The following is a 21632-nucleotide window of genomic DNA, read 5'->3' on the forward strand; positions in this document are numbered from 1 at the left end:
GGAGGGAGGGAGGGCAGGCCAAGTGCCCGTGGCTCATACCCATAATCCTAGCTATTCAGAGGGCTGTGATCTAAGGATCATGGTTTGAAGCCAGCTGGGGCAGAAAAAGTCTCCTTAAGACGCTTATCTCCAATTAACCACTCAAAAACCGGAAGTGGAGCTGTGGTTCAAGTGGTAGAGTGCTAGCCTTGAGCACAGAGAGGCTCAGGGACAGTGCCCAGGCCCTGAGTTCAAGCCTCATGACTAAGAAGAGAAAGAAAGGAAGAAAGGAAGGAAGGAAAGAAGGAAGGAGGGAAGGAGGGAAGAGAAGGGAAGGAGAGAGAAAGAAAGAAAAAGAAAGAAGGAAAGAGAAATGAAGAAAGGGAGAGAGAAAGAAAGAGGAAGGAAGAAAGGAAGAAAGGAAGGAAAGAAGGAAACAAACTAACCCCAGCACATGTTAGAAGTTCAGACTGAAGTCCGTGTGACCTCAGCTGTAGCTTCCTTTGTAATATGCCAGAGTCAAAACAGCGCCACGCGGAGTGCTGGCCAAGTGACTGTACAGTGTCCCCATTCCCATTGTGCAGGTGGGGACAGCAGCTGAACTGAAATGACTCGCTCAGGGACTCACCACCACCAATAGAAGGAGCTGTGACAGGAAGCCAGACTGGCCTAATGCCCCATCAGAGCGCATGCCCACGTCTGTTCCACCTCCCTCCCCTCCCTGGCAGGCCGCCTTCCCCACCTGGAGATCAGGCTGCAGACAACTGTGCTGCGTGGTTCTCCCCGGGACAGCGGGCTGGAGCTGACCTCATTGGCTGTGCAAAGCCAAGTTCATTCCCAGCGGCCTCCGCTCTGTCTGCAGTCTGCAGCCCGGGTTGGGGGTCCGCCGCCTCCAAAGCCCAACGGCACAGTGGGGGGCAGGAAGTGGGATCTGGGGCGGAGGAACCAGGAGCTCAGTTTAGTCCAGGACATTCTTTCTTCACAGCCAGCCCCAGTTCTGTGTGCCTTTTTGAAAGGAAGTAGAGAATAGCTGTGCTCAGCCCAGTGAGGCCGGCCTCTTTCAACGTTCCAGTTGCTGCCATTTCCAATTACAACTTCAGAGGGCTCCTATAATTTATACATCCCAGGATGCACTGCTCCAGCTGCTTTATGATGGGAGTTCATTACACCATTAAGGTTAAACTTTTATAAAGTACTGAGCAGGTGGTGGGCCAGGCGCCCGGCTTAGTTACCGCTCCCAGAAGCCTGCTGAATGGGGTTCACCTGGGGAAGGGAGGGGAGGGTGGAAGGCTCTCTAAAGGAGCCAAGAAACAGAGAAGGCGGCTCCTGAGGTGCCCAGGGCCTCCATCAGCCTGTTTATTAAACTGCACAGTATAACAGGCAGGCTTCAAGGAGAACAATCTGGAACAGCTCTGTGGCACTGGCAGGGGGCATGCGGGGTAAGAAACTATCCTGTGTGAGTCTGAAAGGCACCTGCCAGGGCCAGGGAGGGGTGGGGTCTGAGGAGGGCTAGGCTTGCAAGGCAAATGCTGGAGCGGCCTCTGGGGGGGGGGAGAGGGGCAGTGGACATGGGGCTTCCAGGGAATGAAGGAAGCTGGGTAACCAAAGAGTGCCTTCCTTTTGTGGGGACCTGTCCTCCCCAATGGCTCCCAGGCTCCCCACTGTGAGATAAGGGAGGGTGAGAAGGAATAACCTTGAAAGCAGGGGCCAGAGGGACACCAGCTGTAAATCCAAGGCTTCTAGAACATTCCCTCCCCCCCATTTTCCAGGAAAGCTGAGGTCCTGCCCAGTGTCCCATGTGGCACACATGTACCCCTTGGGGGCGGGGCGGGAGGCGGCAGCCTGGGACTGTCCTGAGCCAAGGGCCCAGGGAAAGTGTCACTGCTCTTTGTGTCAAGTGTTGAAACTCTAGAAGCAGGGTGGACACTCCAGGAAGTGTTGCTATTGTGGCTATCACATCCGTTCACGGTCCAGTCGCTAACTGGAAGTTGGAAGTGACAGAACTAGTCTGGGCTCCTCAGCGCCTGGCCCCCGTCCCGGGGCCGTGACAGAGGAAGACCAAGTGATTTTCCAAAGTACAAAAGTGAAAGGACCCACGAGAAGAGTTCCTTGACCCGGCCAGAGGAACAGTCTCAACCTGGCTGGTGTTTGGCCCCCCCAGAGCACACCGCCTTCCCGGGCCTCTCCCCGGTGTCCTTGAGCTAGGAGGTCTTGCTGTACGTCTAGAGCTTCAAGTCTCAGTTGCCTGTGCCACAGTGGCCCACCAGCGGGCGGGGCTCACATCCTTCCCCGGTCATGAGAGACGGACTTTGGTTTGCCAAGGCTGATTGTGTTCTTGGCTGTGAGGGGTCAGCTCAGGACCCCCTACCCCCCAGTCTCTAGGACGTACAATCTGACCCCTGGGCAATCGTCTCCCAGCCCTCAGGACAGCCGAGGGGGGCCGAGCAGCTTTGCCCAGGGAAGCTCACTGGGGGCTCTGGGAAGAAACTGACTTCCCGCAGTAGGCCTCAGGAGAGGAAAAGTTAGACAAAGGAAAAGAGCCAGATGGAAAAGGCGCCAAAGGGAAGGAACCAAAAAAGAGCTGGGGGAGGGGGGGACCGGCTGGGAAGGCCAGCCTCGAGAGGGCCGGGCATGAGCCGGGGAGATGCCAGAGGGCGGCAGGCAGCTGCCAGCTTTTCCAAGTGGAATGGATGCTGCAGGGGAGGGATCCTAAGGGGCCTGGCCTGGCAGGAGTGGTGTGGGGGGGTGCAGGCTGGCCTGGCTGGGGAGGAGCCCCGGTGCCTTGAAAGGGAGAGTCTCTCCACCCTGGCACCCACCTGGTCTGCGAGAACAATCAAGCCAAGTCCTGAGAATGAGTTGACAGCGCTTAGCATGTACTGAGGACCAAGGGGAGACCCCCATGTGGGAGATGAGGACACGGACAGCAGTCAGGAGCCTGCCCCAAGAATGAAAAGACTCACAGGAAGCTGTGTCCTTGTGGGGAGCCCCTGTCCCCAGGCCTCTGCGGGGAGAGGACAAACCAGAAGCCTCTGATTGAGGCACCCAAGGGGGCAGCGGGTTCTTGGAGACACTGCGAGTTACAGATCTCCTGCAGCTGAGACCTGGGGGGGGGGGAGGGCCTCCAGAGCCACCCCAGAAGCTGCAGCAGGGCGTGTGGCGCAGGGGCAGTGGGGAGCTGATGGAGTGGTGGCTGGCTGCAGGGTGTGTGCCAGAGGAGTCTGATGTAATCCCAGTCTGCAGCAGGAAGAAACTTGGGAAGTGAAACAAACCGTCACCTAACGGCCGCCCGGCCGCCAGACCACAGATTTCCAATGACAGCGCCAGACCTGCCCCACCTCCACCCTGAGTCAGGGGTGAGCCCTCTTCGGGGGCTGGGGGGGGGGAACAGGAGGAGGCAGGCAGCCTTGCAGCACGTGTGGCCACCCTGAGCCCTAGCCAGGCACTCGATGGTGCTCCCTGGTGCTCCCTGGCTCCCGGGCCCTGGCGCTGGGCTTGGGTGGAGCTCTGAGGAGCAGGCAGTAGATTCCTAGCGGCTGCCCTGGGCATCCTGCCACGCACACGGAGGCTGGCGGTCGTCTCGTTTTCTGAATGGACGCTGGACTCACCTCTTCACCAGGCTTCCGCATGCTTGGAGGGGTGGAGAGCTGTTGCTTGCTCCGTGAGCTATCCGTCTTCCTTCCTCTCCAAACCCAGCCTGCATCAACCTAGTTAAGAGGAGCATGGGAGACGAGGGGAAGTAGGGCTCAGCACCCCCAGAGGGCCCTCCGTGCTTCTAGAGAGGGAGGGGACTGTCCCCTGGCATCTAGACATGGCTCAGGCAAGGAGAATACCAGCCAGGGCCTGGCACCCACTCTAGGGGCCTCCCGCCCCTCTCCTGGTCCTATACAGGGTCCTGGGGCATGTTGTTGGCAGCTGGCGAACCACAGAATTCTCTTGCAACCTGTCCAGGGTGAACGGGAGGGTGGGTGGGTGTAAACTGCCTTGGCCTGGGTTTGTGCGCCCAGCCTCAACGCATTCCTGGCCTGCATGCCACGAAGTCTGAACCCTTGGCCAACGCGTCTTCCCCAAGTCCCTTCCAGCCAGCCTTGATCATGAGGCAGCCAGCAAGAATAAACATCACGGCTGCTGTTATACAAACAGCACAACCGAGGCTTTGAAAGGATAAACCACACATCCAGCAGTGCCCGGCAGAATCCAGCCCCCACATTCCCCACATTCCACACCCTCTCCCTAAAATCACCCACCCTATGGGAGTGGGCAAATCTAACCCACCCCTCCAATCCCCCCCACTCCCAAAGAAGGGAGCCTGACACAGGCCAGACAGGAGACAGGGAATGCATGCTTGGTAAACAGCAAGATTGGACACAAGCACGAGAGAGAGAGAGAGAGAGAGAGAGAGAGAGAGAGAGAGAGAGAGAGAGAGAGAGAGAGAGAGAGAGAGAGAGAGAGAGAGAGAGGGGCAAAATCCCAGGGGAGCGGGTGGGTGTAGGCCCTGCCTCACCTCACTCAGCTGGGCACGTTTCTAAACGTCATCTATAAAATGGGTTAGTGCCACCTGCTCCCCTGGGGTGCTTAAGAGAGTGAGAGAAGCCGAGGGGAGCTGAGAAGGCACAAGTTTAGCACAGCACTGGCATCTGTGTTCAGCAAGCGCTGTTACCCGGGTCCTTGCTCTTCAGGGAGGAAGGGAGCCACACACGCACTCTCATGGTGACCCCAGGACTCTGGCGCGCTGCAGCCCAGCGGGACACAAAGGAAGGCTCCCTGGAGGAGGCTTGAGCAGGGCCCAGCGGAGCAGCAAGGTGTCATTGCCACACTGGACCAAATGCAGCCTACTCAGACCCTGGCTCTCCACCAGACTTCTGTGTGTCCCTGAGCAGGTGTTGACTCAACCTCTCCAAGACTTCCACAAGATGAGGTCGGAGAGAGAGGAGGCTGTGCAGAGGGCGTCCATTCTTTCTCCTTCATCTGGATTCACAGATGGAAACTACCTTAAGCATTCACAGATGGAAACTACCGTTTTGATGATTGTTATCATCATTATTCTGTGGCTAAGCAAAGACTCCCATGGATAAACTCCTGCCGTCCTCTTAAACCTCAAGCTTGAAAGGATTGACAAAAACCAAGCATGGGGCTCCGGGGCCAGGGGCAAAGAGGTATGTCCTCACCAAGTCCACCCTCCAGGAGGTCTGTCCACCAGGGCAGCCCTGAGGGGGAGGGGCAGGGGACATCATGAAGGCGTATCAATAATGAATTAACCTTAAGTAAGAGTCCGGGAACATCAATCATAAATTAATTAAATGGCTCCATAAGAGACAAAGACAATGAGCCTACTGGGGAGGACTTAGAAGCTGGTGTCTGGCCTCAGAAGCTACACTCTCTGGCCCCAAACAAGGCCCCATGAGCTCCTCTGTCAGGAAGGCCTCCAGGTGCAGCTTCCTCTGGGAATGAGTCTTCCCTTCCCGTCAAGGTCTTCCCTTCCCAAATGAAAGGGGGTTGGGGGGAGGCGAGGGTCCTGTTCTCCCTCTCACCCAGCCCCCAGCTCAGAGAACTCCACCGTTTTGATGAAACTTCCCAGAATAGTAACCTCCTGGGCTGCACTCAGGCAGGCAAAATTTCAAGGGGGTAATTTGGTGAGAAAATGATCAGACGACTGGAAATCAGTGCTAGGAAGATCAGAACCCCTCTGCGGCCCTCAGGGATGAACAGCCTTGTAGGGAATCTTTGAAAGATACCCTCCTTCCTTCCCCCCGCCCCCAACTCACATTCTGGCCTGGTATCACAGAAGACACTAGCTGAAGGTCAGAGTACCCTGGCCAGGGGGACCAGTGCAGGATCTAGGCCCTGCCTCCCACCCTTCCCATGCCCACCTCCTGCTGACCCTTCTAACTTCTCTCCTCTGCAGCTTGCCATGCTTTGCATATTGCTTCCTCAGCGAAGCCCTCTGCCATCCCCTCTCCAGTCCCCTCCACCAGTAGCCCTGGCACCTGCTGCCAGATGCCTCTTGCTGGGGCCGGCATCCGATCCCACCCCCTTGCTCAGGACAGTTCAGGTCCTACCACTGTGACCCTGGGGACCCAGCTCCTGCCCACCTTTCCAACGTGAACTCCCACTGCGGCTGGCCTTCCCAGTCACGTGGTTCCCCCTTTGCCTCCACTGCCCACCCCCCACCTCCTCTAGGACCATCTTTTCTGGTGTTTGTTCTTGTTGGTCCTGAGGGAACTGGGTCAAAGGCCATGCATGGTCACCTAAGTTTCTCCAGATGACCCGGGTTCAACTTTCTCTTGTCTGACCTCTGGTAGCATCCGCTTCTAGAAATACTGTGTCTTCCCTTGAGGGCAGAATCTATGCCTTCTAGCTCCAGGCTTGTAGGCAGGTGTTCCAGAAATAACTGCCTCTGGATCCTGTGGAGGCTCAGCGAGAGGAACTGGTTATCCTTTCGCAACCCTACCTGACAGATAAGCGGCATTCTACTTCCAGGCCAGGGTGGAGCCCAGGACCCAACACACCTCTGAGCTAAACTATGCTGATCCTGTAGTAACCCTTTTCTGTGAAAAACGCTTCTGGCTGCCAGAGCCCAAAGCACTCTTTTGAGTGCTTGCTTTGATCGGAACGTCTGTTTGCCAGACTTCAGTGGTGGAATTCTTACAATGCCTGATGGAATTCTTACAAGTCTGCTGGGGTGGGGTGAGGCAGTGACTGTCCCCATTTGACAGATAAGGAAACTGAGGTGTGGAAAGGGATGGCGGACTCAGATCTGGGTCCTTGCTATCCGTCTGATCTTCAGCTGTCTGCGGGAGGTGGGCGTGTGGGGGTTGCCCCTGGGTAGTTCATAGATGGCTATTTCAGAGCCACGCTTCCAGCCTGGGCTTCCTTCTAAGAAATACAGAGAAGGCTGGGCGCTGGGAACACATGCCTATAATCCTAACTACTCAGGAGGCTGAGATCTGAGGATCAAGGTTCAAAGCCAGCCAAGGCAGAAAAGTCTGTGAGACTTATCGCTCATTAACCACCAGAAGTAGAGCGGTGGCTCAAAGTGGTAGAGCACTAGCCTTGAGCAAAAGAGCTCAGGGACAGAACCCCTGAGTTCAAGCCCCATGACCATCATCATCCTCATCAACAACCACAAAAAGAAATACAGACAATCTCAGGAGCTATGACTACCCTGCCCCCCAACTGTATCCCTATCCCACCAATGATAAGGCCACCCCCTCCTTGGGCTCTGCTGTTCCCTCCAGTGGCTGCTGGGAGCCCAGCAACACCCCATTCCACATACACCCACTGACACCAGGCCAGCCAGACACTGGAGCCCACAAATTCCCACGGCAGCAGCCGCTCATACCCCCTCAGCCCTCACCCCACGGACATGCGTGGCTTCACACACGTGCACCCTTGTGGAGGAACAGCCCATGTCTGGGCTTCTCACATCCTCACCCACAGGTCAACCAGCTTCCGTCTACATCCTTTTCCCTAGGACTTCTGAGTAACTTTCTGGGTCTTCCAGACCCGATCCAACTCCACCCCCCACCCCTTACATTTCCCCACCCACCTCTCAACGATGAAGTGTAACCCATGTCTGTCTCAGAAAGGAAGAGAGACAATCAAGATGAAGAGTTTTCAGCCCTGCGTTCAGGGGAAGAAACCACATCCTCCCCTGTCCTGGGCTCCGTGGTTGCAAGAGATTTATCTTTCTCTGACCACAGACTCATTGATATTTCCCCCAGCGCTCCTTGCTTGCTTGGCTGGAGGGTAATGGAAAGCCATTCTGGTGAGGAATTGCCCTAGATGGAGGCTAGACCAACAGGTGATTAACCGCTGAGGTTTCCCTCTGGCCTGGGGACACACCTTCAACCACAGCCAGCTGACCTGGTGGTGCCCCCAGTCCTAATCAGCATCCGCTGGCCGGCTTTGCCTGATTCCCTGGCACCCCTCAAGCAGAACAGCCTGGCATAATGATTTATGGGGCAGCTGAGGAAGAAAAGGTTGCCAGAAGCTGAGTAAAGCAACTTTTGGAGAAACATGGACCCAAAAGAGAAAAAAAAAGAGGAATAGAATTGAAAGGAAAAGAAAAGAACATCTCAGCTTGGGAGGGCAACATGACCTCGATGTCCACTCCATGTCACTAGCCCCTTGAATCTGTCCACATTAACATCTGGATACATCTGGCTGGGTTCTCTACTGCCTCAGACCCCTCTCACCATCACGATTAGGTCAGGAAGCTTCTCTGCTTTGGGGGAACTGAGGCCAACTCCTCCTCCCCACATCTTTCGATCAGCCCCGCCTGCCGAGCTGGGCAGAATCCCAATACCCCAAGCAGATGGCAAGGGGTGGCTGCAAAGGGTTCCTGGAGCCTCAGACCATAAGGATGAGCCACAAATCAGAACACACAGGCGGAGGTGTGGAGGGTGAGCTGAGAAGACCTGAACACTGAATGTTCACGGCAGGGAGGCTGGAGGTTTCTTCCTTGGTGGACTCCTCCTTCCTGGCGCTTTCCAGGAGGAGCTGAAATGCCAAATCATTCCCCCAAGACATATAAAGGCACCTCAAGAGCACGAAGAGGGCTTCCAAAACACCCTCTGTACCCGCCCAGGCGTGACCATGAAAACACTTGCCATGCCAGGCTGTGTCCTACTGGCAGCCCTTGGGACAGGGCGAGTCTCCAGTGCAGGGGAAAGAAGTCGGTGGCACACCACCCTGGGCCTGGCAGGGCCCACGTCCTCCTTGGACTCGCGGGGTGTTGACACTGCAGCCTGGACACAAGGCAAGTACGTTCTGCCTCGGGGAATAAGCTTGTGAAATGGGCCGCTGTCTACAGCCGACAATCACATGGAACATTTGAGAAATGAGCCTGGTTTAGCAGAAATAGATTGCCCAGTACCAAAGCTACCATGGATGGGGGTGATTCTGACTCGGCAGGCCCGTCTTCCCCTCCTGGAAAGGGCCCTCAGCCAGATGTTGGACCACATCAGGGGAAGTGTCATGAGAATGCCCACTGCACCTGTTGGATTAACCTTCTGAAGGAGGCTCATCACCCCCCCCCCCAGCCCCCGTGTGTCTGGGCCCCTCAACCTCCCTCACAGGACCACCAAGCCCTGAGCTCACTGGGTAGATGCTCTGACCCACTTCACTTTCCTCAGGGCTGCAGCCTCCCCCCCCCCCCCCAATTGCTGATATGACTATTCCCACCCCCACCATTCTTAGAACTGGGAGCCAAGGGAAATTCTCATGAGAAAACACACACACTTCCCAAGTCTCCCTCCCACACAGGTACCCTAGATCTGTCAGCCGCAGACACCTCCCAGACCTTCCCAGATGATGAAGCCTGTCTGCAGCCCAGGGGCCAAGGGTTCCCTCCTGCTCGGGCCACTCCTGCAGGACTCCACAGTTAACGATGGCCATGCTCGAACCGTCCTCGGGAGACCCAGGGCCTGGCTCCAGCTCAGTAGCTGACTCACAGTGTCAACAGATCCCACTTTTCCATCCAGAAGCAAGACCGCTCAGGGCCTCTAATTCCTCCCGACAGGCCCTTGACCTTCGGCTCTCTTCTTCCCCAGTCATATTCCATGCTGCCACATGCTACAGACTCCTGGTCTCTACCTGAGGTGAATCCCTGACTTTGCACACTGCCTCTGTTTACAGAGGGTTCCCATGTGTACCCTCCCCTTTGATTCTCAGTGACCACCAACAGCCAGGTGAAGTGGCTGGGAGAGGTCAAGTCAACCGCTCAAGGTCACACAGGCAAGACTGGAATTCAAGTCATCTGGATCCAAATGCCTAGGACCATACGCCAGCTTGAGGAAATCTGGTAGGATCACTTTGGCAAAAGAGCAACCACACCACCCTCTCCAAAAACCCGCTGCCTTCTTAGGCATTGCTAAATGCCTTTCCCAGACCCACCCAATACCACTTTTCTAAGAGATCCACAAAGACTGGAAGAGCTCATCCACACCCTAAAATGTCTCTGGGGGCTCTGGAAATGGCCCTTCTGTGAAGTAGGTCACCATGTGACATCTCAGCCAAACCTTCCCAGAGGACTGGTGAGGATGGACAAAATCCCAGCATGCTTCTGGCCACTGCAGCTTCTTTTTCTAAACATCCTGACGCCGCCCCCCCCCCCCCCAAGCGGACTTCTGCACCCAAAGGTTTTCCAAGCATCAAAAGAAGATCCAACTTCCTGATATGAAGAAGTGAACCCCATCAACCCAACGAGTAGGCAGAGCCCGGGGACCCACGGACAGACTGGGTGTGCCACACGGTCCCCTAAACTGCTGACTGAATGTCACTTCTCAGTACCTTTTTGGTTCTGACATCTCCGGGGACCGGGACCACCAATGAGAGCCATTCACCCCTCCCATCTTCTCTAAAGTGGGATGGATTTGTGAGACCCCCAAACAACACACACTATCTTGGCTAGGTCTCTGTTCTGGGTCACCATGATCTCCCAGTATTCCTCTTTCACGTCCATGTATAAGGGACACCAACCTTCTCCAGCCTTCTTGCAATCTGGTGTGCCCGAGCTGGGCTCCGTGGCAGTAGCAATGGCCCTCGCCATCTGGGGGGTGGGGGGTGGTGGCAGGCGGGCCGTCCATCCCTTCTTCCACCAGGATCTGTGGACCATCAGTTCTGCCCTACACACCGTGCCAGGCGGTCCCTGGCATTGCACAAAGTCTAAGCCATTCCTCCTAGTCACTCTCAGGACTCCAATCACGCCGTGCACACGGGTCCTTTGAACCCCCTCCCCGGAGCTGTGACTCCAGACCGGGTCAAGACCCAAGGCCACAACCATCCCGACACCCAAGCAATGGCAGCACTTTTCCACACGCGGGTACCCACAGCACGACCCCCCTCCCCCCGACGCCTGCCCCCCCCCCACGGGGCACTGGCTCCGACCCAGCCCCAGCGCCGTGCGCATCACCGACCTGCACAGGGGGCTGCGCCCGCTTCACGCCCAGGCGGGGGTGAGTCTCCTGACACGCCTGCCCGGAAAACCACGCTGCCCGCGCCGGATCCACGTTGCCCACACCCGTGCCACCGTGTCACCATCCCCAGCCCGTTGCCAGGGGCTCTGCGGACCTCACACCTGTCACGGGCGCGCGTGGCAGCTGCACCTCCGCCCGCGGACCCGTCGGGCCGGGCACCGCGCGCCCCGGGCGCTGCCCAGCCTGCCGCGCCGCTCGCACCGCGCCCGCGCCCGCGCCCCGGGCTCAGGGCCCGCCGCGCCCAAGGTCTCCCTTACCTCCCGCCCGCCGCAGGGTTCGGCCCGCCGCCGCCGCCGCGACCGCCACCTCCATCCTGGGCTCCCCAAGGCCCCGATTCACTAACGCCGCTTCCGCAGGGCGCCGGCGCCGGCGCGAAGGCCGCCTCCGCCCCCCGGGGGACGCTGCGTCCTTTACGTAAAACCCACTCCGCTGCCAGCGGTGACCATGGCGACGGCCGCGGCGCGGCAGCGCCCCCTGGCGTCGGGGAGGGGAGCGGCGCCGAGGCCCGGGTGAGCCCCGAGCCTTGTGGCTGCGCGCGGGGCCCCGGTGCGTGGGGGCAGTGGGCGCAGGGCCCCGGCCTAGGCGCGGGGGGGGCTCCGTGGGCAGATGGGAGGAGTTGGACCCACCACACTGCATGCGGGAATGAGAGCTGCCTGAGTCTCCCCTCCTCCTTCAGGCCCCTCGTGACCGGGTTTAGCGTGGGAGAAGAAAAATAGCAAGTAGAAGCCCTGCAGAACTGGTTCATTTGGGGGAAGGAGAGAAGAGAGATGGGTTCCACCTCCGGGGTGGGGGTGAGGGCGCTCCCTGAGGAGTCGGGGCGCGTCCTCGCCTTCGGCGCCCTCCCCTCCACCGCCCCTCGCGCCCGGCCTCGCGCCTGGATCCGGAGGGGCGCTGGGCTTGGTCGATTTTGAAATCTGGGGTAAAAGAAGAAAATCGCCCCTCCCGTTCTGCACACACGCCCATTCATTCACGCTGCAAGTTACTTAACACGCCTTCCTGAAAGCTGCTCTCTGGCGAGGCCCGCCGCTGCGTCCAGGAGCTGTGCGCACCCCGGGGCCGGGGGGTGTCAGGAGAAGCAGCCCACGGGGCCCCTGCCCTCCAGGAGCCGAGTCCTCCCGGGGGAAGGGAGGCGGCCGAGGGAGGCTAGGCTGGGCCCGGCCCAGACAGCGCCTGCACCGCCCTTAGCCGGGTCACGGAAGCCGGGCGCTGGCCGCTCACCCTGGAATCCTAACGGCTCAGGAGGCTGAGACCTGAGCATCGAGGTTCCAAGCCAACCGGGGCGGGAAAGCCCGTGAGACACGAATGTCCAAGTCACCTCCCCAAAGCCAGAAGTGGAGGTGTGACTCAAGTGGTAGAGCACCAGTGAAAAAGCTAAGGGGCAGTGCCCAGGCCCTGAGTTCAAGCCCCCTAGTGCTGGCACCAAAAATGGAAAGAAAAGAAAGAAGAGGCAAATGAGGAGGAGGAGGAGGAGGAAGTGGAGGAGGAGGAGGAGGAGGAAGAGGAGAAGGAAGAGAAGGAGGAGGGGGAGGAGGAGGAGGAGGAGGAGGAGGAGGAGGAGGAGGAGGAGGAGGAGGAGGATGAAGAGGAGGAGGAGGAGGAGGAAGGAAGGAAGGAAGAAGAAGAAGAAGAAGAAGAAGAAGAAGAAGAAGAAGAAGAAGAAGAAGAAGAAGAAGAAGAAGAAGAAAGAAGAAGAAAGAAGAAAGAAGAAAGAAGAAGAAGAAGAAGAAGAAGAAGAAGAAGAAGAAGAAGAAGAAGATTATTGAATCTAGTTCAGAGTATAGTGGTCACAAATGACAGCCAGGCCTGAAATTCATGATGTCAGAAAGGGAAGTCACCTGCTTCAGGCAGGAACGGCCTCTAAAATGTTTCCTGGGCTGTCATTGTCACTCCAAGCTGTCAGGGTGGTGGCTGCGGTTCCTTAGGAGTGGGAATACAGGAAAGTGTGTGTAGAGGAAGGGAAGGTGGAGCCTCCTCCCCCTCCATTACCTGGGCAGGTAAAACCTTGTGTCCAGCACTGGCTTCTCTCTGCCTTCCTAAGATCTGTGGTTATTTCTAAGGCAAAGTGGCTTAGGTTAAGAAGAGAATAGGCCCCTCAGGGAGCTGCAGGTGTGGGTCTCCTAGGGCCCAGGAAGGGCAGAAAATAGCCAAGGCTTCAGGACTGACTGTGGCAATTGTAGCCCCGAGGCCTTATTTCTAGAACATTGCAATTAACCATCTTTAAAAAAAAAGCCAGGTATTATATTTTTAAAATTCTTTTGCAGCCCTCAGGTTTAAACTTAGGGCCTCACACTTGATCTATCTACTGCTTGAGCTATAGCCCCAGATTTTTGTTTGTTTGTTTTGAGATAGGGTCTCACTATGACTTAGAACATGGTATATGGCCCAGACTGGCCTTGAATTTACAATCCTTCTGCTCCAGCCTCCTGAGTGCTGGGATTACAGGTGTGCACCACCACGCCTAGCAAAAACAGTCAGGAGACTAGATCTCTAGAAGAATGGATGGTATTGGTCCAGCATAGGCCATGGTGAATTACTTACAGCCAGGGCAGAAATACAAATCCACCCTCTCCCCAAAGAAGAGATCATCACCAGAACAGCCACTCCCAAGACTGTCTGCGCCAGTCCACACCTTAGCTGCCCCATGCCTACAGCCTACAACCAGCCTACATGCATACATATGTATCCTTCCACCTCCTTCCTTCCAGTCATCCATTCGTCCTTACCAAACAAGTCCCCACAAGTCCCTGGCTCAGCCACCTCCTGATGTGGTACACAAGGCTGCTAGTCTTTGAGGTCTTTCAGGTGATGCCCAGCCCTCCGCAGTTCTTCTGAGATGCCATCTGTGCATTCATGCTTATCCATTACCAACATATTCTTTGAACTCTTCTGATTCCCTGTGGGGCACTGACATCATCAGGAACTTGCAAGAAATGCAGCCTGAGCCCCAAATCCCCAGGCACATTAAAACTTGAGAAGAAGCAGCAGGGGGAAAAGGAAAGATAAGTGTGTGTGTGTGGGGGGGGGAGAAGGTTTTAAATTGTGAGCATTCCTATTCAAGAAGTTGTTAAGTCCAAGCAAGGCACCTGCAGCTAACACCTGTAATCCAGTTCCTCAGAAGGCGGAGATCTAAAGATTGTAGTTCAAAGCCAGCTGGGATAGAATCCACGAGACTCACATCTCCAATTAACTAGAAGTGGATGTGTGGCTCCATCTTTGAGTGAAAAAAGAAAGTAAGAAAGAGACAGGGCCCAGGCCTGAGTTCAAGCCCTAGTACTAAAAACAAAACAAACAAACAAAGAAGGTGTAACTCAGTGGCAGAGTGTGGTTTATGTGTTCTGAGGTCCTGGATAAAGAAACACCATAAAGAAAAAGAAAAGGAGAACGAGACTGGTTAATTATGTAGTAATCTTCAACAATATCAGTAACTAACCGGCAGAACTCCATTCACAAGCAAGGAAAGGCAGGAGGCTAGAGGGGTTACCTTTGCATCTTTTTTTGGGGGGGGGTACAGTCGTGGGGCCTGAACTCTGGGCCTGGGCGCTGTCCCTCAGCTCTTCAGCTCAAGGCTAGCGCTCTACCACTTGAACCACAGCACCACTTCCGGCTTTTTTCTTTTTGCTTATGTGGTGCTGAGGAATCGAACCCAGGGCCTCAGGCATGCAAGGCAAGCGCTCTACCACTGAGCCACCTTCCCAGCCCCTACCTTTGCATCTTGTTGTGAACTCCTAAGGTATGCATGATTTCCTTTCCTGGACTCTTTATCCCAGTTGAGAGTACTTCCCGCCTGCATCTTATTTGCCTGGCAGGATGACCTAAGTCTTCATGCCTCAGAGTGGAGCCTTATCTCCAGCAAGCTTCAGCCACATTTACCTGGGAGTTACTCCATGGTGCCCTGGGGCTCCATCTGTTTGTTCCTGTTCTCTTTCTGTCTCTCTGTCTCTGTCTCTGTCTCTCTCTCCCTGTCCTCATTCACTCTCTCTCCTTATTCTCTTTACTTGGCTTCTCTCTCCCTCTTCTCTCGTCTCTCCCCTTTCCCTTCTCACCTCTCTCCTTCCTCCTTCTTCTCCTCTTCTTGTCCTGTCTCCAGATCCCCAAATGTCCGTGTACCAGTCCCAGTTCCCAATCTGGTAGAGCTACAATTGGACTTCCTGTTAGAAATGTCCCCCCCCCCCCCTCTATTCTTTTTGTCAGTCATGGGGCTTGAACTCTGGGCCTGGGCGCTGTCCCTCAGCTCTTCAGCTCAAGGCTAGCACTCTACCACTTGAGTCACAACGCCACTTCCAGATTTTTCTGGTTATGTGGTGCTGAGGAATCAAACCTAGGACCTCATGCATGCAAGGCAAGCACTCTACCACTGAGCCACCTTCCCAGCCAATCCCCCTGCCCCCAGCTTTCTATTCTAAAACCACTGTACAACCAGACCCCAGAGCTGCCTGCCTAGGAAGCAGACTTCGTGCCCAAAGAAGATATGGACATCCCCTCCGCCCCCATGTCTGAGATCCTGTGGAAGAAACTGTCCATAAAGGGTGGCTGGTTCTGAGCATATACTCTCTGGGGATCTGAGCAGGTGCAGCCCACATGCTTGGCTGTCCCTCAAAGAACCTTCTGGCCCAATTCTGACCCAGCATAATCAGGTATCTTTGGAGCTAGTCACCAGAGCTGTGAGCAGACTGTAGCTGAGGAGAAGGACAAGAGCCAAAGGCAAATCAGAGACTGGTTCTGGTCCAGCTGCCAGACTCTGCTCCCTCAGCTCCATGCCAAATTCTCACGCTGGCCTCAGTTTCCCTCTGAGTCTCAGTGGGGATAATAACATGGCCCCTCCTCCCAGGGGGGCTGTGTGGATTAACTAATTAACGAGTGTGACTTTGCTGGCTTCCACAAAGGGGCTGATTAAATGCTGAGTGTTGTTATTAGAAGCCATAGTGTGTGTGTGTGTGTGTGTGTGTGTGTGTGTGTGTGTGTGTGTGTGTGTGTGCATGACAGGCAGAATCTGCCGGAGACAGCTCTGCCTCCCTATCCCCCCTGCCACCCCCCATCTCTCTTGTCTACCCCACGCTCCACAAGCTGAACATCTTGTAAGACAAAACCAAGATGATTTTTGGCACCCCAAAGATGGTATATAACTTTTGTGCTTTTCCCCTGTTATTGGAGTGTGAGTCACAGCCCAGCTTCAGTGTGTAATCTCTCCCCAACAGCTGGCACAGCTGTACCCTGCCCCAGACTCCGCTCCCAGCAGCTGCAGCCTGAGTTAGTCAGGCTGGTGATTGAGGTAAGGTAGGGCTGGTTGCAGAAAGACAAATGCAGAATTCCCAGGCTGAGTGCTACCCCAGAGTGTACTACCCCTTGAGAGAGAGAGAGAGAACCACCCAGACTCATAGGCCAGAGACTGGAAGAATTCCAAGCATGCAGGGTTTTAAAGTATTAAGTGTAAGCCAGGCACTGGTGGCTCATGCCTGTAATCCTAGCTACTCAGGAGGCTGAGATCTGAGGATCACCGTTCAAAGCCAGCCTGGGCAGGAAAGTTTGTGAGACTCTTATCTCCAATAGAACCACTAGAAAACCAGAAGTGGTGTTGTGGCTCAAGTGGTAGAGTGCTCGCCTTGAGCTAAAGAGCTGAGGGATAGCGCCTAAGCCCAGAGTTCAAGCCCCACGACCGACCAAAAAGTATTAAGTGTCTGCTCATGGCTGTGGGCAATCTGATGACTATGTTTTCTCTTGGATGCAGGTATAGGATAACTAGGTGAAATCGCAGCTCTGAGGTATGGTGATTCTAGCTTTTCTCAAGTATAAAAAGTATAGACAGGCCAGGTGCTGGTGGCTTCCACCTGTAATCCTGGCTACACTGGAGGCTGAGATCTTAGGGTCATGATTTGAAGCTAGCTTGGGAAGAAAACTCCATGAGACTTTGGTCTCCAATTAGCAATCAAAAAAGTCAGATGTAGAGATATGGCTCAAGGAGGAGGGCATCAGCCCTGAGTGAAAATGCTAAGGAACAGCATCCAGACTCTAAGTTCAAGTCCCAGTACCAGAAGAAATAAATGAGGTTTCATAGACAGTGCCTGTGATTTTTTGGAGCCCAGTTTTGGATCCCCCTAGCTAGTGAGAGATCATTGCTCACCCCCAGAGGCCAAGTCTTCTGTCCCTAAGTGTCATAGGATGCTATCTCCCACTGGAGTCTTCCCACTGATAGGGACCCATGGGAAGAAATGATGCTCAGCTCTCAATCCTGCCTGTGTCACCAGGTAAATAAGCCTGTCTGTGACAACCAAGGAGGGGGACGTTGTTTACCCAAATAGCACAGACTCAGCCTGCCTGGGGAGCCAAGGCAAAGCTCTGGAGACTGAACTGTCAGACTCCCACAGGGAGAGAAATTAGCCTGTTGCAAGGTTGGGAAATACATGTGAATTAGGGTTTGGGACCCTTGGAGCTAGCTCCAGGTCTGGATTGAGCTCTTGCTCCGCCAACAGCTGTTCTTCATGTACCTTGAGTGCTTTCATTGGTCCTCTTGCTGTGAAATAACAGGAATGGGTTATGGGAGGAAATGAGCTAGAAGTGGAGGCCAGACCTCATGGCTCTACTGGGACCTGAGGTCAGCCATCACCAACGTATGTGGAGGGCCTGTCCATGAGGTAAGTTGCTGCATTGCTGACCTGAGAGTAGTTTATAGTCAGCTTCTCCACAGGTCCCCAGGATGGTCAAAGAGAAGGAGGTGGCTGTGCTGATTTGGAGGAGGTGGTGGGGATGATAGAGGAGACACAGATCTGATGCACCCAAGGGGAAGTTCTGGGAGCCTTTTCCATTCCCACTTAGGGCCTGGGTGCTTAGCATTTTCATCCTTCACTTGCTTGGGTATCAGTAATACCCAGAGGACCGGGAGATTCTGTGTCTCATTAAGTCAGCCTATTTGTAAGTGTCTACTCCCGAATGGGCTTTGTAGTAACTAGTGTTTCTCCTTGGGGCACTGGGGAACTACGAGATTGGAAGCACAGATGTCTCAGAGGGACGTGAGTGTGTTTATTGACTACTGTGATTCATCTGCACTTTCTGGACACAAACAACCAGAGTAGAGAAGTTACCCTCTTGATGGTGTTTGTCCACCCACCCACTCACTCATTCACTCGCCCATTTATTTTCTCACACACCTACTTATCTGCCCATCTGCCCACCTATCCATCCACCTATCTGTCAACCTTCTCATCTATCATCTACCTATCCATCCACCCAGTCTATCAAGTCACAGACCCACCCCACCTACTCATCTACCCACCCATCCATAAGTCAACCCTTTCATCTGTAACCCACCCAGACACTGATCCATCTATCCACCCGCACACTCTGTTGAGTCACATACCTACCTCAGCCACTCATCCAGGCACCCATCCAATTATCCATCCATCCATCCATCCATCCATCTATTCACCCATCACCCCTCCCCTCAACCTGTCCCTACTCATCTGTACATTTACCCACCCACATTTATCATTCATCCATCATTCTGCTCAATCTATTAGGTCACGTACCTGCTTCATCTACATATCTTCCTATACATCCCCTCATCCACCTCTCTATCCACCCACCCACCTCCATCAACCCTTATATCTATTATCAACCCAACTATCATCCATTATCCATCCCATCCATCCAATCTATTCAGTCACATACCCACCTTATCCACTCATCCACCCACCCACACTCCATCCATCCATCCATCTATCCATCCGTCTATCTTCCAATCTGTCACCCATCCACCCACTTGTCTATCATCCATCCACCTACCCAATCTAAGTCACATTCACCCACCCATCCATCTATCCACCCTTCCATCTATCACCCATCCACCCACGAATCCATCCCTCCATCCCTCCATCCATCCATCCATCCATCCATCCGTCCACTAAATCTGTTCAGTCACATACCCAGCCTACCCACTCATCCATTTATCCATCCACCCACCATCTGTTCATTCTTCCATTACCCATCTATTTATCCTAATACTTCCTAAATCATATCCAGTTGAGTATTCCTCCTAAATCTCTTTGAAGTTGCCCACTTCTGCCCATTCTGCAAGTACTTTCCAAGCCCAGGGCACCTTTTGTCTGCCTTTAGTCCAACTGCAGTAGCTCTCACCTCTCATTCATTTTCCACCCAACCGATATTGACCTTTCCCAATGAACGTTAGATTATGTCACATCATTGCTTAAACCTTACTGTGGTTTCCCATGGCAAAAATATAGATCTCCAGTGTTCCTTAGATATCACTCATATACAATAAAGCATGCAGCTCGATGTATTTCTGCATATCACATACCTGTGACCTCACCCACATGAAGATTCAGAGCAAAGCAGGCACTGGTGGTTCATGCCTAAAAGCCTAGCTCCTCAGAGACTGAGGTTAGAAGCCAACTTGGATGGGAAAGCCCACAAGATTCTTATATCCAATTAAACAACAAAAAAATGGGAGTGGAGGTGTGACTCAAGTAGTTAGTAGCCTTTAAAGAGAGACTAAGCGTATGAGGCCCTGAGTTCAAGCCTTAGTGTGCATGCACGTGTGTGCGTGCGCGCTCATACACACACACACACACACACACACACACACACACACACACACACACACACACACACACACACACACACACGAAGACTCACAGCCATTGCTAACTTTGAAGATGGGACAAGGAGTTGAGCCTTTCAGAGCTCCCTCTTGGGAGGGAGCGCAGCCCTGCTGCCATCTTGATTTTTGCCCAGTTCAGACTCTGACCTTCAGAACCGTGAGACACTCGATTTAAGCCACTAATGTAGAGATTTGTTACAGCAGCATGGGTAAATGGAACTTGCTGATATGGAACAGGGAAAATTCTTCACAGGGGCTTCACCTTCCTGTATGCTGGCCCTGTCAACTGTTCACTTCCACCTTCTCCCACTCTCTGTTCCTGCCTCCAAAGGAGGCATAGGTAAAAGGACTGAGATTCAAGGTAGGCCCTGGCAAGACCTTGAGACCTTATCTGAGAAATATCTTAAAAGCAAAAAATGGGCTGGGGGCATGGTTCCGCAGTAGAGCACCTGCCTAAAAGCAAGTGTGAGGCCCTAAATTCAATCCTCAGTGCCACAAAGAAAGTAACCTCTGTGCCTTGAGTCCATCCACAGGAGAAAAAAAATGCTGATATCTTGATGCGGAGAAAGTTCTGCCTTCTTTTCCAGACAGCTCAGCGGCTTCCTTGCAGACCTGTGACTCACACTTTTTACTGCCTTGGAAACAGTTGCCTGGCCTTTGAGGCAGGAGGGACAATATAAGTAGGTGACAGGGAGAAAGCATTGGTTAGGCCATAACTGTGTTAGAATTTGAGCTGAGGCCCAAATCTAAGACGCTTGTCTTTGAGTTCAGTGCGTGTTTTAGAGTAGCAGAGAAGCTGGCCAGATTTAACCAGTACAGAAAGAGGATCCACAATTAAATTTGAATTTCAGAAACAACCACCAAATTATTCAGTATAAGCATAGCCTAAGGATTACATGAGAATCAATTAGACACTCATACTAAAACATTGTTCCTCATTCAGCTGAAGTTCCAATTGAACAGGGCCTCCTGCGCTCTACCCTGGGGACTGGAGCAGGGCTTTGCGCTGGAGGTTGGTTCCAAGGCCACCGGTTTTCTAGGGACCCATCATACACTGCTGGGTGGAGCTGCCCACCCTCTGGCCCAGCTGGCATCTGAGCAGACACCAGATGTCACTGGGTCCCAGCATTACCTGTAGACCTGGCCTGGCCACTCCCCCGGCCAGGGACAGTGGATTCTTTGCGAGTAAAACTCTGCTTTCCAATATGCAGTCTGCATGGTGAGGAGCTGGGTCTGAAAGGTCCCTATTTCCTTGCTACTGATATCTAGCTAGTCCTGTCTTTCTCTGCGTGGAGATCATAGAAATCTCGGGGTTCCCTGCTGCCACCCTTCTCCCTGTGGTCCTTCCCTGCAATTACTTCACAGTGCTGAGATGCTTTTGTTACTGAAGACAACATTTTTTGGGGGTGGGAGGGTCACTTTTCAAGCCTCTCAGGAAGCAAATGGAGAGCCCTCGATTTGCTCTGAAGCCCCTGATGCACTGGCCCAAGAGAGACTTGTTATCCCTTGGAGTAACAGCTCTGCCGCCATCTTCATTTTTGCCCAGTGAAACCCGTTTCACTAGGAAGGAAGGAGGAAGGGAAGGAAGGAAGGAAGGAAGGAAGGAAGGAAGGAAGGAAGGAAGGAAGGAAGGAAGGAAGAGAGAAAGGAAGGAAAGAAGAATAAAGGGAGAGAGTCTGACAGTCAGACTGAGCGTCAGAACTGTGATACAGTAGATTTAAGCCACTAATGTTGAGAATTAGAGGGGGTATTGGGAGCATTCAGGGGGCTTTTCTTTGTTCTCTGAGCTGATTGTATGGCTGGGTTGGATCCAGAGGCTGTGTTTCTGTAGCCCCCTAGGCTTTTCCTCATAACACCAGGTGTGTGTGTGTGTGTGTGTGTGTGTGTGTGTGTGTGTGTGTGTGTGCATGTGCATGTGCACTGGTACTGGGGTTTGAACTTAGTCTAGGCACTGTCCCGGAGCTTTTGTGCTTAAGGCTAGCAAGCACTTGAACTACAGATCCACTTCTAGGTTTGGGGTGGTTCATTGGAGATAAGATTCATGGACTTTTCTGACTGGGTTGGCT

At 54.0% G+C, this 21632-nt stretch overlaps 1 protein-coding gene across 2 annotated transcripts in view; it reads right to left on the bottom strand.

Moving 5' to 3' along the window:
* The window catches only part of Dagla (diacylglycerol lipase alpha), a 63335-nt gene extending 52018 nt beyond the window's left edge, over positions 1–11317 (bottom strand). The window contains exons 1-3 of one of the 2 annotated variants that reach the window (XM_070032174.1): positions 11213–11317; positions 3585–3683; positions 722–984 (exon numbers count right to left, since the gene is read on the bottom strand). The gene's annotated coding sequence lies outside the window, so the exon portion shown is untranslated. The remainder of the gene's footprint in view (positions 1–721; positions 985–3584; positions 3684–11212) is intronic. The other variant, XM_070032173.1, reaches the window with a different exon arrangement.
* Between the last annotated feature and the right edge of the window lie 10315 nt (positions 11318–21632).

Source organism: Dipodomys merriami, unplaced genomic scaffold (genome assembly GCF_024711535.1).
Source record: "Dipodomys merriami isolate MVZ:Mamm:240054 unplaced genomic scaffold, mDipMer1.0.p SCAF_21, whole genome shotgun sequence".
In the NCBI taxonomy this organism is placed as follows: Eukaryota; Metazoa; Chordata; class Mammalia; order Rodentia; family Heteromyidae; genus Dipodomys; species Dipodomys merriami.